General features: G+C 44.6%; 1 protein-coding gene and 1 long non-coding RNA gene across 5 annotated transcripts in view; one reads left to right on the top strand and one right to left on the bottom strand.

Annotated features, from left to right (window-relative positions):
- The window catches only part of ADD3 (adducin 3), a 91,972-nt gene extending 80,076 nt beyond the window's left edge, over nt 1-11,896 (bottom strand). The window contains exon 1 of one of the 4 annotated variants that reach the window (XM_039708977.1): nt 11,782-11,896. The gene's annotated coding sequence lies outside the window, so the exon portion shown is untranslated. The remainder of the gene's footprint in view (nt 1-11,781) is intronic. The other 3 variants (XM_039708975.1, XM_039708979.1, XM_039708978.1) reach the window with 3 other exon arrangements.
- A 233-nt stretch (nt 11,897-12,129) lies between these two features.
- LOC120502004 lies at nt 12,130-12,718 on the top strand. Its single transcript, XR_005627430.1, has 2 exons — nt 12,130-12,275; nt 12,587-12,718. It is a non-coding gene; the product is annotated as an uncharacterized LOC120502004 (long non-coding RNA).
- The last annotated feature ends 3,177 nt before the right edge of the window (nt 12,719-15,895 follow it).

The raw sequence follows: 15,895 nt of genomic DNA, 5'->3' as shown, positions 1-15,895 counted from the left end.
GAATCTGGATGGCTCCTGTTGGATTTACTGCTCTAATGGCATTTGAATCAAGGCAACTTCCTGAGTAAGCTGGAATTCAAAATAAATGCATGAAGATAGGATATAGTGATTAAAAGTATTGCCCAAATCATCTGCTATTGGTCCCTCAGTTCCTTCAGGCACTCAAAGTGCCTCAATTTTAAACTCTGCTTAAAGTAAAATGAATGAACGCCAATAAAAAAGTTTGATGGAAAATCCAACATCAGCCAAATCTGGCATTGTTTGTTTCAGTTATATGGAATCATTGTGTCCGGTCCTTGAATCCTCTTTATTATACCCTCATTTCCCCTGACTGAAGAAACCTCTGTAACAGAAAACCCTCAGGAGCCATAATTTAACAAAGACAGCATCCAAACTTGATACAACGACTGTATGAATGAAGCCAGTAATCTGGGTATGGTTAGAGTTGAAAAAAAAAAATTTCCAATGGACAAAATGAAAAACTACATTTGATAATAAATCTTCTTTTTATGACTAGGCTTAATATTCTTCCTCTTGGTACAGGAATGTAATACTGTCTTCCTTGCCAAGAAAAAAAAAGGACAGAAAACCCACACATGACAAGAACTGTAAAACACAGAATAAACATCAGATACACAAAGTACTTTCAAAAAATTCTCATCAACCAGACTTTTTAAGAACATCACTGCTTTAAATGAGTCCTCAGAAAGGCAGCAGAAGTCAGAGACACACCAGGGCTGGGGCAAAATGAAACAATTGCACAGGAATTACTAGAAAGCCCCTCCACACACTATCCTGTTACAAGAAAGCAACAGGCTACACATGTGCAAGCACGGCACTCACACACAGATCTCAGACCCACACCACCTTTTTACTACAAACAACAACCAATTGAGAACCCAAAACTAACTGAGCCTAAAGGAGGGTGGTGTTTGCACCCAAACCCAGGCACTGCTTGCTCACAGTGTGAACAACAGCAAAACTGCTGCTACTCCTGTTTGTGCATTCAAAAGGTGCCCACTACAACAAGCTCTCTCTGAAGCCATTTGGCTGCTCACTTTTAAAATTCAGGGGCTCTGTTTTGGTTTATCTAACACTGAAAAGCTACCAAAGAAACCAAGTTCACACTGGGGCAATACTGCAACAGGCAAAGTAATTTTCAGAAGCTCTTTCTCTTGAAGTCAGTATCAGGTCGTCCAACACGCTGACACAGCTAGAGCAGTTATTTTTAAACACAGCCATAGTCTATTTAACTAAAGCATCTTTACTCTGACTGAGCCAGTATTACTTTGATAAGACTCCTTAAGTCTCTACACTGAAGCCTGCATATCATATGAAACAGAAAATGCAAACTTTGGAAGACAATCCTTCTCTGCAGCTAGAAGAAGAGAAAAAAAGGAGAAGAGAGGTGCAGGAGAAAGCTGGGAGGACCTGGCACTGGAGACAGTAAAGTGCTATCTGCAGGACAGCCGTTCACACTGAGAGCTTGTGTCACCCACCACCTGCACAGAGATGCACTGGAACCATTTCAGCCAACTCCAACAGCAAAGAGCTTTCTGCTGCTAGGAACTCAGCATTACACTCCTAAAACAATTCTTCTGCCAGGTTTTCTTACACATTGTTTAACTGATGAGAAGCTGGATGGAAGGAGAGAGGCAATGCCATTGTCAAAGGCACGTAAGAGGCTGCAAGCTAGAATTTGCATTTTGGACGGCTCACTGAGACATGCTAAGCAACTTATTTGTATACATCTTCTTCAATGGCATTCTGAATTCTTTATATCTAAAGTAAACATATCTTGTATCTTGTAAACATATGCAGAAGTTCATTACTAGAACCAAGAGCAGCCCCACCCTCCCCTCTCACCAAAGAAAGAATTTGTTCTATACATACAGTGTGGCCTACTTGATGTAATAAAGTTCTCTAAATAATGGCAGTATTTAGCCTCCACTTCTTATATATAACTTATGAAATAAAGAAAAAGTAAAAGAAGTAATGGTATACACTACTCAGTAGTGCAAACCTTTGAATTTTACTATAGAAAATTTAGTTGTGCATCTTGTGCTATGCATGGACACTGCAGGCTCTGGAGGCAAGGGAAGGCTGTTGTGGAAAGCAACACCAAGTGCCCAAGACCAGCACACCACAGAGGATTGTCACCCACTGGCAGGGCTGGGATATGGGAGCCACACAGCCTAGCATGCTGAGATTATTTTTATTAAAATATTTTTGAAATTATGTTGTTTTGCCAAAACATTGCCTTTATCCCAGAACCTCCCTCTAAACACGACTGCTCCCCCTCAGATTCTGAGGGCACTTGGGAGGGTAAGGGAGAACCTTGCAATCTGGGGGCTGCTACATGCTGTCTCAAAGCCCAGAGCAATTATTTGATCACTCTTGCTCTCCTGCCAGCCAGTCCCCTGGCAGAAGACTCACTGACACCTCCCAGGGCTGCAGAGCATCACCACACCAGGATTGTGGGGCTGGAGTCTGCCTGTGCTGACAGTGCCCCATCTTCTTACCCCCCCTTTTCCCTGCTTCTCCCCCCAGCCTTCGACACCTTGTACACACCTAGTGCTCACTCAACCCTCTCTTGAGTTAATTCAGCTTCCTATAAGAGAGTTAATGCAGTCAGAGGCGGGAGAGGAGCTTTTCTGCAATTCACAGCGAATTGCACAAGTTCAGCAAGCAGCAGAGCTTACACAAGAGAGGATGAGGCAGGACCACAGGGCCAGGAGGGAAGAGCAGGATATCCCCTTGAGCTTGGTTGCAATGTACAACCCAAATATTTCAATCAGATGGAAATCTGTCCTAGAGAGGAGTGACTGCACTAAAGAGGTGATTATATTTATTGGAACAGTGACATGCAGACTTCTTATTCAACAGGGCTCCTAAATAGGATTACAGGGCTTTAATTTGGCTCTTTAAATTGGTTTTGGAGAGAGAGAGAGAAACACAAAAAAAGTTCAGAGAGAGGATGGAATAACCTTGGAGGGACTACACTACATTATGCCATGTCAACCATAATAGCTTCCCTAGCACAAATATATGCTTGTGCACATTCTCCAAGTTAACTAATAAACAACAGACCCATAAAAAAGATAATTACTTACACTATGCATTTGCACACTGCAACCAGTAATGTTGTAGCTTTAGTTCCATCTTTCAAGTATCACTTATATTGACAAGGAACAGTGGCAGCAGTGTATATCACAAAAGGAGTAAACAAATGACCTTTATCTGACTTTATTAAAGTAATAAAGGGCAGACATTTTTTTTTACTTACTTCAAAGAGAGTTTTATAGCTAGCTACCAGCAGGGTGTGGACTGAAGCTAAAAACTTTGAAATGGGTCTCTGTGAAATCTGAAACCAAAATACAGCAGAGGTCACCTCTCTGTGAAGAACCGCCTTGTCTGTATGTATACTATAAGCAAAGCTCTGTTAGCTCAGCCTCAGTAAAAATGTAATTCAACTTAGCCCCTGGGAATAGCAGCAACATCAGGTTTCTACTACAAAGATAAATTTACTGCACACAATATCTGTTACTATATATTTGCAGCATGTTTTATAGTAGCCAGACACTAGTGTTACATGGTATACCTCAAGCTATTTTCTCTTGTTAAAGGCTAGCCCAGGCTATAAATAATTTTTTATTCTTACTCTCACCAGTAGCCAATTATTTTTAATCAACATTGCAGGTACATTACTTTTATGCAATATACTAGCTAATATTAATAGAAAAGGAAGCGATACATGTGGGAGTTTTTGTTTTAATTTTTAAATATTTTTCCCATAAAGGGGAGAATTCCATCCCTTTTCAACACAGAAACTGATAATTTTTCCAGTGGAGAGAGAGAATCTCCTAAGACAAGTATTGGGACAATAAGACTGATACACTTCGGTCTGTCCCGTGGGTTCCTGTGGAACAGTGACAAGTGCCATACAGCACTTGAGGTTCTTGGAAAGGGACCATGCACACACAGCTCTGCTGACACATATGGCCTAGGCTGTCTGTTCCTCCAGCTCTAGGAAAGGAGCAGGCAGATGAAGCTGCTGGCAGTGGAAGCACTGGAGGAGCCCGGGCTCCTGCTGGCCCTGCCTGCAGAGCAGAGCGCTCCTTCCCTGTCCCCATTCCCTCCCTCTCACCCCGAGGTCTCTTCTGTGTGTTTGCCAAATCTCTCCTCAGATGCAAATCTCCACACCTAAGCAAAGACTGCCCAAAGCACTGGACTGAAGTGTTGACCACCCTTGCTGGATGACACCTCTCTGGTACAGAAGAAATAACAACACTGAACGGCCTCCATCTCCACTTTGGGTCCACTGCTTGGAGACAGTGCCTTGAATCAGGCAGTTGGAGACTTTCACACTTGAGATACTTTGAAGGACACAGGATCCCACCAGACAATACATTAAGTGCCACTTGATTTGATTAGAAGCACTGACATGCAATAAAACACTCATGTTAGGAATGGCAAGGAAATAGAACACTTTCTGCTGACCAGACAGCACAAGTTTCCATTTCGAATGGTGTGGTGCTTGAGAAGAACTGAGCAATCTTTGAAATCCAGCCCTTACCCAGGAGCTGTCTTAGGACATGTTAAAACGAGGGGCATGGACCTTTAAAAACATCTAAGTTTAAGCAAACACACAAAGAGCATAACATGCATGCAACAAGCCTTTAAAGAGGAAGCAGTATTTCAGTTTCTCCCCACGTTCTTGGCTCACAGGAAAACATCTGATGTAAAAAGGGAACCAACCCAATCTGCGCCCCTGCCACCTCAGGGCAAATTATCTAGGCACCTATAAAAAAACCTCCTGATGCTTTACAGCTTGAATGTTTTATATAGTTAAACTAAGTTGCCTTGAGTTCACATACTTTATGTTATTTGATATGTTTTAACTAGGAAGCTACCTGGATTCATTTCAAGATTTTCTTTTTTTTTTACCTAACCTGTTTTTGAGCAGACTCTCTCATGCTAGCACTAAACAGATGTATTCAATCTCTCTGCATGCTGCAGAAGTATTTAAACAAAGTTTGAAACGGAGTAAAAAAATGGCGGGGGGAACCTGACTTCCAGACCACTTGGTTTGCTCTTGTGTTGGGTTCATTTATGTATTTTGAAACACCATGAATTTCAATGTATTTGCAAATTCTTCTGCATTTTTTCCTGCTCTATACCAGACCCATAATTTGGATCAGGTTGATAAGGAGCAAAACAAACACCTAAAGAGGGCTTTGCTGGTTACGGATACTTGGCTTTACATAATATTGTACCAGCCATTATTAAAACATGCATCACAAGTCCTTTTTTCTTCTTGAGATGCTCAGAATTAAATCTTCGCAATAAAAATATTTATGAAATTTTGACTGAGAGATCTACTTTGGACAGTTTGTCTTACAAGATGGAGTTTTTTGTTCCAAATCATGCACACACAGAGGTATCTGCCAAGCTCTCCAACTGTGTCACTCCAGTCTTTAAGCCATTTAACACAGCACATGCACGTGTCCTTTGAATGCCAAATCAGCTACGTGTCAAAGACAAACAAAGCTCTGCACAGCCAACCCATTCCAACCAGCACATCAGTAAGAAATCTCATTTGTATTCAGCATTATGCCCACTGATGGGAATGGGGGAAAAAAATTAACACATACCCACAAATGCCTTTACAACCTCAGTAACTTTAGGAGTAAGAAGGTCACACAGACTTTGGTCTGAAAATACACAATTTGCCCTAGGGGGAAACAGCTTCTATTTAGTGGGTGAATTAAAGATCATGAACATCTTTGACTTCTGCCCTGATGGCTGGGTCCAAAAACATTTGAGTTACCAGGAGGATTTTGCCTTTGCCTGTATGTTTAGATATATTTAGGCATTTAAAGACAGTTGCAATTGAAAGGCAGAAATTGTACAGATTAACTGTGAACACTACAAAAACAATTATCCCTTAACCAGGTATTTAGTGCAAAGTTTCATCTGCAATCAAGATCTGAAACAGGATGATGGTCTTGTTGTGGGTACTATCGCAATTTAAACACAGTAACAGAAATATGTTGAACTAGGTACTCATTTATTATTGCAGTAATGCTGTATCAGGAGAGCTACATAGGCTAATGTTGCATAGGAATGCCAGGTATTATTTTAATATACAAGTTCTTACACCCTAAATCTCAACACCCTCAAAGAACTGTAGTCAATACAACTGAAAACAATCATTTGAGAAAACTTCATCTGACCTTCCACAGGGCACACCTTCAAATACTGTATAAAGTCTGTATGTTCCAAGAAAAGAAAAAATTAGGTTAGGTTTTGGTGGTTTAGGATACACAGCAAATATGGTATGTTGCCTGGTGTGCAGAAATAATTTAAATAATATTGAAAGGCAGCTTGCTTAAATTGTGGTTTACTCCTGCTTTAGCATTGACCAGGAGCCTGGAGAAATTGTTATGCAATTCATTAACACTCCTAAAAATGGTTGTGTATCTGAGTCAGGAAAAAACAGAGGTACTTGTGAGGTCAGTACTTTCGAGTTATTGTGTTCAGTTCTAGACAGAGCTGGATGCACTGCCTAGTATTGTCCACTGTTTCCGTCCCAAAATTCTATTTTCTATTTCACCTAATTTTTCATGCTAGGCTGAAGGTTGTCTCTGCTAAGTGTCTGCTAGATCTGAAGCATCTGAGCCAAAACACTTCTCTCTTTCTGACATCAGGGCTCCTAAGTGTACTTTCCAATGCCGTAATTTAATTTTTAAATTGAGGATATTTTCTTTGGAAAGCATTACCCAGCTTTCAAATACTTGACTTTGTGGCCTTAGTGATGCTCTTTATAAATACAGAGGTTTTTTGTATATACATCCATAAAGACTAAAACATCATATGGGTTGTTAAGACAGTACTGGGATACTGGATTATATGAAATGACTTACATTAATACCAGCAATCTCTTTGAACCCAGCCAATTTATAATTTACATTGCTCTAGAAACTATTTATTTGACTCACACAGACAACTTCAGTACCAAACTGCTCCCACAGCATTCTGTCAAGACTTCTAGAGCTGTCCAACTAAAAAAAAAAAAAGTAAAGCTGATCTACATTTGTAGGGGGAAATATAATATATATTTACAATTATATATTTTTTTCCTTCCTTGTTTTGACTGTATTGAACAGTTAAGCAAGCTTTACCCATCAAGTAAGCTTTCCTATTTTGCACTCTGTTTACCACAGGACACATGCAGGTGTCCTTCCAGGGCTGACTTTTACTGTGCATTTGCAAACAGAATATGCAGATCCACCTGGCCTCTAACCTAGATTGTGTTCAGTGTAATAGCAATGGACAATATGCAGAGGGATACCATTTTCTACAAGTCAAAAAACCCAAAACAATGAAACTTAACACTTGAATATATGCATGATATTAAAAAAAAAAAAAAGCTTGGGATCAGTTATTACAGGTATAGATGAAGACAACAAGCAGAGATTTTCAAAGCAGTTGAATTTGAATGAATCCTCTTGGTCTGGCCAACACAGCAGAGCTCAGCCCTTGGCTGAAGGGCTGCCAGTAACGCCAGGTACTCGCTCAGGGCAGCACAGCAACAATGGGAACAGCAGCAAGCTGCCGTCAGCTCCTGCTGCTCAGGACTGCCACGTACTTCAGCTGGAGAAGTAACTCCAGGAGATTCCAACTGCACGAGGGAGAAGGGATTTACCAGCTGTCAGCTGCTGTGGGTCAAGAAAACACAACGTGAAATGCTACAAAGCAAGCCCCAGCTCTCACACCAGCCCGTGATTTACGGATCCTCACCTCAGCCTGCTGACTCACAAGAAAACTGCGAATTCTCCTCCTGCTTTGATGCCACTTGGATTTTAACACGCTAGACAATACAAGGCAAGAAAAGAGTTTCTTCCTAGCCAAGACCACAGACGAGAACAATGAATGAGGCTATTAGAATATTTCCCTAATTAGCACTTTGTAACAGCTGAATTGCATCCTTGTCGAGCAGAATTGACATTACTACCGTAAGACACAAACAATGTTTAATATGCTCCCGGAGTCCTAAATAAACAAATACCTACATCATATTCACCAGACTGTAAAGATGCAGGGGGCAATACTGGGAGCCATCACCCTCCCACTGAGGTGTGATGCTCTCAAGCCTTCTCCCATTATCCAACTTCTCAATGAATCCGTAGAAATTTTCAAGTTTTCAGTAGTCAGCATTTTCCAGTTTACTCTACAGTTTTGAACCGCCATCCCTCTGCCACCAGCCCAGATTAAGAGCATGCCATAACTGAACATACTTTCTTATCTAACCAATTAAAATTTGTTTCTCCTAATTAATAATCTAGATCATAGATTATCTGCAAAAAAGCTATGTACTTGCTAGGATATCTTTAAATGAAATCCCTCAAAATCCCATTTGTGATGATGTACAATGACATGTGTTATCTTGAATACAGGAAAGAAACAAAAGTGTTTTCCCACATGTCAAGTGACTCAGAGTTCATATAGAAGCAGAGTAGACTCTGTGGGCAAATAGAACTAATATTAACACACAATGAGTAAGTTACTGCTTGCTCCCTGTCAAGTAGTTTTTATTCATCTTCATCTGCCAAAAAGCAGAGTAGACTCTGTGGGCAAATAGAACTAATATTAACACACAATGAGTAAGTAACTGCTTGCTCCCTGTCAAGTAGTTTTATTCATCTGCCAAAAGTACTACACAAAAGAGAACTAACCCCCAAGAATCCTACCAGAAGCCACACCACCATCTCTCATACGGCAATAGGCATTTCAAAACATAGCTTGAAGAAAAGCGTGAGATGTAAGGGGAAGCAATGCTATTAAAAAATATAGATTGCATTCTTCTAAGTCAATACCAAAACAATGACCAACTCGGTTTTTGAAGCAGCAGCACTATGAAAATGCAAAATTGATTTACAAGGGAAATAATAGCCAGAGGTTACTATGGCTGCTGAAGTTACAGGACATTTTTTAAACTAGAATTCATATCCAGTTTAAAAAGCGCTAGCAAAAAGGCAATTTTATGCACCATCTCAAAGTGAGGCAAGTTATTCCCCTAAATTAAAATTGTTTTTTTAAAGCATTATCATTCCAGCACCATCCACAGCGCAGCAAGGACAGCGCTGCAGTTTTAACTGGCAATGATGATTTTAACAAGGGAAAAACCAGCAGCCTTTTGCCTTCTTTCAGCTCAGTTCTTGATCCGTAAAACATTCCCTTACAAAAGGAAACAAACTAATGCTGGCCTTTCTTAAAACAGTTTTCGTTTCTCATCTCTTACATGTTAATTTCTCACGATTTTCACTCTTACACGTCAATTTCTCACGATTTTCACAGCAAACAGAGTCTTATGCCAGGTCATTTGGCCTCTAACAAGTGGAGCTGAACAAAAGCAGGCGGCCCCTGCGTGCAATGTCACCTCTAACATCACATGCAACAGGGCCCGTTCCAGCACAGCTACGCCGAGCCCAGCTGGGCTCAGCCAGCCCTGTCCACCAGCTCACTCCATAACCAGCCAAGGGGCACTGCAAGGGCTGCAGCTCACCTTGCTGGCCAAGGCACTGACCCTGCTCCATCCAACCACCCTGCAAGCACTGCAAAGCCTGGGGGGTCACAGCATCACCTGGATCTTCTCTTTGGGTTAGATGATTGTGGGGTAAATGACAGCTTGAATGCACCACCCTAAAATCACCTTTCCCTGAAATAATGTCAGCTGCCTCAATCCTCAGGCAAGAGTCAAGGATAATGACTGATTTAACCAAGAGACCATTAAATCCCCAGATATCCTAAAGCATAGCAGCACTCCATCTATTGGTCAGGAATTAAGGACGTGCTTAATCATCATCATCATCGTCGTGCACTAACCTCTGTCATTAAACACTCAACCCCTAAGCAGCCCACCCCTTTCTGCCTGGGACTTCACATTCTTCCAACAAAAATTAAACTCAAGTAATAATATCTTCTGAGAAATAATGCAACTAATGCTAAAAGCATTAACATGACAACATCTAAAGTTAAAGCTGGTATATTCTATTAGTTACACAATTATCTTTTTGTTTCATTGAGAAATACATGCACTTCTTACTCAAATCAGCATTGAGGAGCTTGTCTGATAACAGCCAAAGAGCTCATGCTGTCCCCTGGGTTGACACTTTCTTTCCCTGCGAGTACTGGATGCCACCAAGGAGGTTTGTACAGTTTGTTCACACACAGCTTCCAGCCAGCAAGGCCACTGAAGTGACCGGGAGTGTCACCCTGAGAACTCCCTGGTACAGGGCAAACCGTGGCAGGGAGGCAAAAGGGAGTTCTTCACAGCAGAACTGCTGTCAAAGCAGACACGTGCAGAACCTGCCCCGTCTTGCACCACTCCCCCAAAAGCCACCACCATCCCCTCCCAGCAGGTCACACACAGCCAGACTTGTGCCACACCTGTGCTGCACTCCAGTCACCAGCAACTGGACCAGAAGGTAAGCGAGACAGCCTGAAGCTGCCCCAGGCACACCAGAGCGCTCTTTGAAAGGCTGAGGTTACATTTGTCAGCTTCATTCCTCTGGTACCAAAGCTCATTTAAGCAGCAACTTCTCCCACACAATTCAGCAATTCCATACATTCATGCTTTTATAACCCTTGGCCATTCATTTTTTGGCCCGGATATTCATTGCCATTGATTTTATCTATTTGTTGTTTTAAACTTAACTCCTCCACACAGTGGAGCTACGCAGATGAGGCACATGCCTACACATTTTCCCTCCACTTGGTATCACATCACTACCCTCCAGACACGAGTCCAGGACATGTGAATGAAAACCAGCAGATTCAGGCTCAACCTGCTTGTAACATAATGATGCTGAGACAGAAACAGAGGCAACCCACCTCCACGACCACGTCGTTGCTTTTGAGGCATGCTCTACCCTCCTTACAGAGCCACTCCAAGGCTTCCCTGCCAAAATCCCATCGCTCAGCCATGCAGACACTGCCTGCCCTGAAGTCTGCAGTGAACACTGACTGATAACTCCGCTCTGAATTCTTAAATAAGCTTTTTAATGCGAGATGAAAACTGACCAACACCGAGGAACAAACTCCCGAAAGGCCCATCGTAAATCCTCATTCCCGGAGCCTAAAGTTCAAGGCAGCAATCCTGAATTTCCTCCTCCCTAGGGCGAGCACAGAACGGAGACAATCCCAAACGGCGAGCAGGGCTGGGTGGCCGGGGCGAGCCCGCAGCAGCGAGCGGCGCTGGGCTGATGCCGGTCACGCCGGTGGCTCCGCGCTGCCGTGACCGGAATGCCTGAGCCCGCACCGGGAAGCGCAATCCCGGGCGCTCCGCACCGCGACCCGCGGCGAAGGGGGAGCTGCGCGCCACTACAGCACCCCCAAATAATGTACATTTTAAGAAGTTTTCCGAGGGGCGCAGGGAGTCCGGAGCCTCGCGGCAGAGCAGGGACAGCCCGCGGTTACAACAATCACTCCCAAGGTTTTATTTGATTAGCGGAGTTTCGGAGCGGAGGCGCATTATTTAAAGCGCCGTCCTCCTCCTCAGCCCGGCGCCGAGGCAGAGCGGCAGCGCTGCAGCATCTCCCGCGGCGGAGAGCTGGCGCAGACCCGCGGCCAAGCTCCCCCTCGGCCCCGCACCGCCCCATCCCGCGGCCCCGCGCTCCCCGCGCAGCCCCGGGGCGGCCGCGGCGCCGCGCCGGGCGGGAAGGGAGATCCCCGGTGCCCGCCGTGGCCCGGCGGTGCCCGCAGCCCGGGCGGCGTTACCTCAGCGGGCCCGCGCCTTTGTGCTGCAGTCCATCCCCGCGCCCGGCGGCGGGAGCGCCAGCACCACCGCGGGAGCGGGCGGGGAAAGGGGCGGCGCACGATGTGGCAGGAAGGGACACCTGGGCTCCTCCTCCCGCGCCGGCCCGCCCGCCCTGGAACACTGTCTGGCAGCGCTGCGGGCTCGCCCGCCGCCCTTCCCCGGCCGCCCCTCGGCCAAGTTGGAATTACGGCCGCCTTCCATCGTTCTTTCACGGATTCCAGCTTGGCCGAGGGGCGGCGGCACCGCCAGCGTCCCCCGCCCCGGCTGCGCTCCATTGTTGCCGCCCGGCCCGCGCCCCTGCTGTACCTGCAGTGCGGGGCTGGAGCATCGATCCCCAGGGGCCGGAGAGGGACCCGCAGTGGGGGCACACAGGGAGCTGTGTGCGGGAAAAATGAATAAAGAACCCACGCCCACTGAGCAAACAACAACAAAACCCCGGGTTGGAAGGGAAATGGTGAGAAATTTAAACAGTTGTTGGGGCTGAAAGGCGGCAGACGGCTTCTCCAGATGGCTCGTGCTGCTCAGGAGAAAGCTCTTTTGCCGAGAGCAGCCCTGGCTAAAAAAAAAGCTGCACAAAATGCTAAAGTCATATTGGCAAACACTGTCCTTTCTTTCGCTTTCTTTTTTTTTTTTCTTTTTTTTTTTTTTCCTTTCTTCCCTCCCTGTTTTTTGTTTTCTTGGCTTTTTGTAGTTGTTCCGCTTTGCGGCTGAAATCATCCCTGTTCTTGGTTCCCCACCCAAAGTTACTTGGTTTCTCGGTTTCAGGGCTGGTTTTGTTACATCTGAGCGGCTCTGACCAGATGTTTGAAGCCACGGAAGCACTGGGTGATAGTTCTCCTTTTTATGCAAAAAATAAAACAAAACAAAATCTAAAACAAAACAGAACAAACAAACAAACAAAAAAAACCCCTCTGTATTTTAATTATGTTTTTAATTATTTCTAAGACGCAGAAGTCCTCAAGTTCAACGAGTCCCCATGATCCAGGCTAGGAGTGAATTACGAGCAGGATAAAGCAGAAACTTTGTAAAATATGCTTGAAAGTCTTAGAAGGTCCCTTTGAAATCAGCACTGCTGTTCACAGGTGTAAAATCACACATTAACTAACTCCATGTATATTCGGAGGACAAAACCTTTTAATTCTGGGTACTGCTCACTTTTAAAGAGCCCCTCGAGGACTGTGGTCATGGGGAAAGCAGCAGGGCTGGAGCAGGGTAGGATGAAGATCCTGTGCCAGGACTCTCTTCTGATGGAGTCAGCCTCACAGCAGTGGAGGAGCTACAGGACCATCACAGAAAAGTGAGCTAGGGCCCTTGGGAGCTAGAGGGGTCCTTGGAGAAAAAAGTGCCTGAGGCACCAAAATGTCCAGCCATGGGATGGCTGACTTGAATACAGAGAGGGTGCAGAACACATTTTAACTTTGCAAATGTGTGCCCAGCACTGAGATGGCTCCACCTGACTGCACCAGAGCCACGGGAACCTGCAGGTACCGGCCACTAATAAGGGGATGAGGTGGCACAGCATCTGTTATTTAGAAGATCCCTTAGTTAAAGTCTTAGTTAAAGTCTTAGTTAACTATCTGGTGGGTGTTGGAAATTAAAACTTCCCTTGGGCACAGGAAGAATATATAATTACATGTGGAGCGTGCTATGAAGGTTGGAGCAATTTGCTTTCTCCAATTTGCCTATTAATTCAGTTTAACACTCGTGGAATTAGTAGGGCTGTTCCATCCGTGTTCATCCCCTCATTTTTATTTCCTTTTGGAAAAAAATTACAGCTGTATCACATTTTAATAAACCTTGAACGTGAAGAGGCCAATAAATTACAAACTTTAGGTGTGGTTTTGAAAGTGAGTGTTATACTGGAATGAAATTGGTGGATTGGGATTTGCCTTGAATTCTGAGCTCTGGCCCAGACAACTGCTTACTAGAGAGGGTGCAGGCACATGAAGGATTGAATAGGAACTGGCCACACACAAATTTCAGCTGGAAACCAGAAGAGAGCTGTTAACCATTACAGCAATCAAATACTGCCTTTTCTGAGAGGGGTATTTGGAATGGAAAATCTCACTGCTTGTAAGTTGTAGTTTATTAAAGTCATTATACAATGCATTGTCTGCAGCAGCAGGGGACAGACTTGATGTCTCAGGAGTGCTAAGGTGCTGCGTGACATTGATCACACACACTGATATTTGAATTTCAGAGGCAGCAGTTGCTTATCCCAGCAGATGCCTTTCAGGTTTATTGTAGGGTGAGTTTTCTTCTCCTGGGCATGTAGATGAGCTCTACTTTAGTCTTGGAAGGATTATGATATGAAGCTGAATGTACTGATGATTCAGGCTATAAATGGACTACAAGCATGATCAAGGAGAAACTTTCCTGCATGGAAGAGACTTCTCCCATTAGTTCTGGAGCTTTTGTTCCCTCCTTCAAAAAGCTGCCAGGTGCTTCTAGAGAGTCAGTGGCGTGGGCCATTCTTAGGCAGATCTCTGTGCTGCAGCTGCTGCAGGTGGTGCAGCAAATTGAGAACTCTGCCTGTGGGCTCCTGCAGTGCCTGGGGCTGCTGTGCAGACATCCCTCTGTGGAGTGGGACAGGTAACACCCACAGCAGGGAGGACAGGCGATAGGCAGGACTGTTCTTCTGGGTTTGGACTGTATCTTAGCAGCAAACCCCCCCCTTAACAAGTGAAACCAAACACATAGCAAGCTGCAACAACAATTCTTGGAGAGTGACCCCTCAGACATACACCCGCCTTTGTTGCCCTCTCTGGACCTCACACTGTTTCTCTCTGTTGGCCATGTCAGGGAAACCCTCTCTGTGTACAGTTCTTGCTAAATCCGTTGAAAAACATCCACACAAGAAGTAAAGTGGTTCCTTTTCGGGAACCCAGTGTGGCAGAAATGCTTTGCCACTCTTTGCCACTTTACATGGTAGGGCAGCCTTTTCACTCTCCATAGAGCCACGTGTCTAATCAGTGGACCTAGCTGAGCTACTCATTAGAAACTTGGCCAAACCACAAACATTTGTTTCCTTGCTTTATGCCAAACTCAGAGAAAGGACGAGGGAGTGGCATGGAGCTCATGTTAATGAGTTCTTCATTCCCCACAGAGAGATAATCAGAGCACTGCTCAGAGATTCATCAACTTTTTTTTTTATTAGCACTTTGATGACCTACATGTTTGGGGTTTTTTTGAGAAGTTACTTCAGCTAAGAGCTAGATAATTCCTCATGCAGCTGTGGTTTAGGAAGTAGCTCAGGGGACACACATGCCAAATTACTTTAGTTCTAGTTTAAAAAAAAATATAAATATACCACAAGGTTTCCTGGGTGCCTCCCTTTTCAATCAAGGGCATTATGTCCTCAATCTGTCCCTTCTGGGTCACGTGTGGGGGGGTGGTTTCTTTTTCAATCTTTGCAGCTTGGTGAGTTGTACAGCAGAATGCCAAACACTGGTGGTACTGCATGTTCCCCACAGACAAAGGCTGTAAGAGCTCCCTGACCCTGCTCACTCTGGGAGGGAGCTCCCTTGGGAGCAGTTAAAGGCATTTCCAGGGATCAGCACAGATCCCACAGAGCCCAGCGGGCTGCCTGAGGAACAGAGCTGCTGAATGCTGAGAGCTGGAACCTTTTCCATGTTGCTGCAGGGTGAACCTCTAACCAAGGGGTTCTGCAGTGCCTGCTGAGGAGCCTCTGGCCCTGCACATGTGGTGGGAACTCACTGCAGCCATCTACACATTACAGTGAAGGCCAATGACAACAAAAAGCTCTCATGGGCTTGGCAGAGGCTGCTCAGAAATTATCTAAAGTGTGGTATTTGCAGCTTTCCTCATGTAAGGAACTGCTTATGGTGGCAGTCAATAATGGCAGCTGCTCAGGAGTCCCTTTGGTTTAAAAGTGAAGAGCTGCTGGCCTTTTGCTGTCACTCAGGAGGGCCATCGGATGGAAAATGTTGTAAAATCTCTTCCCATGCCTCCCCTGCTCCCCAGTGACCAGATTTCCTTCTGGTCTTCTGGAGAGAGCTGTGAGAATATATACATTAAAGACAGGGATGTAGTCAAATACTGCAGGATAGCCGG

Source organism: Passer montanus, unplaced genomic scaffold (assembly GCF_014805655.1).
Source record: "Passer montanus isolate IOZ18808 unplaced genomic scaffold, ASM1480565v1 scaffold21, whole genome shotgun sequence".
Taxonomy (NCBI): Eukaryota; Metazoa; Chordata; class Aves; order Passeriformes; family Passeridae; genus Passer; species Passer montanus.
The sequence above is the reverse complement of the archived record's forward strand: the minus strand, read 5'-3'. Positions and strand labels throughout refer to the sequence as shown.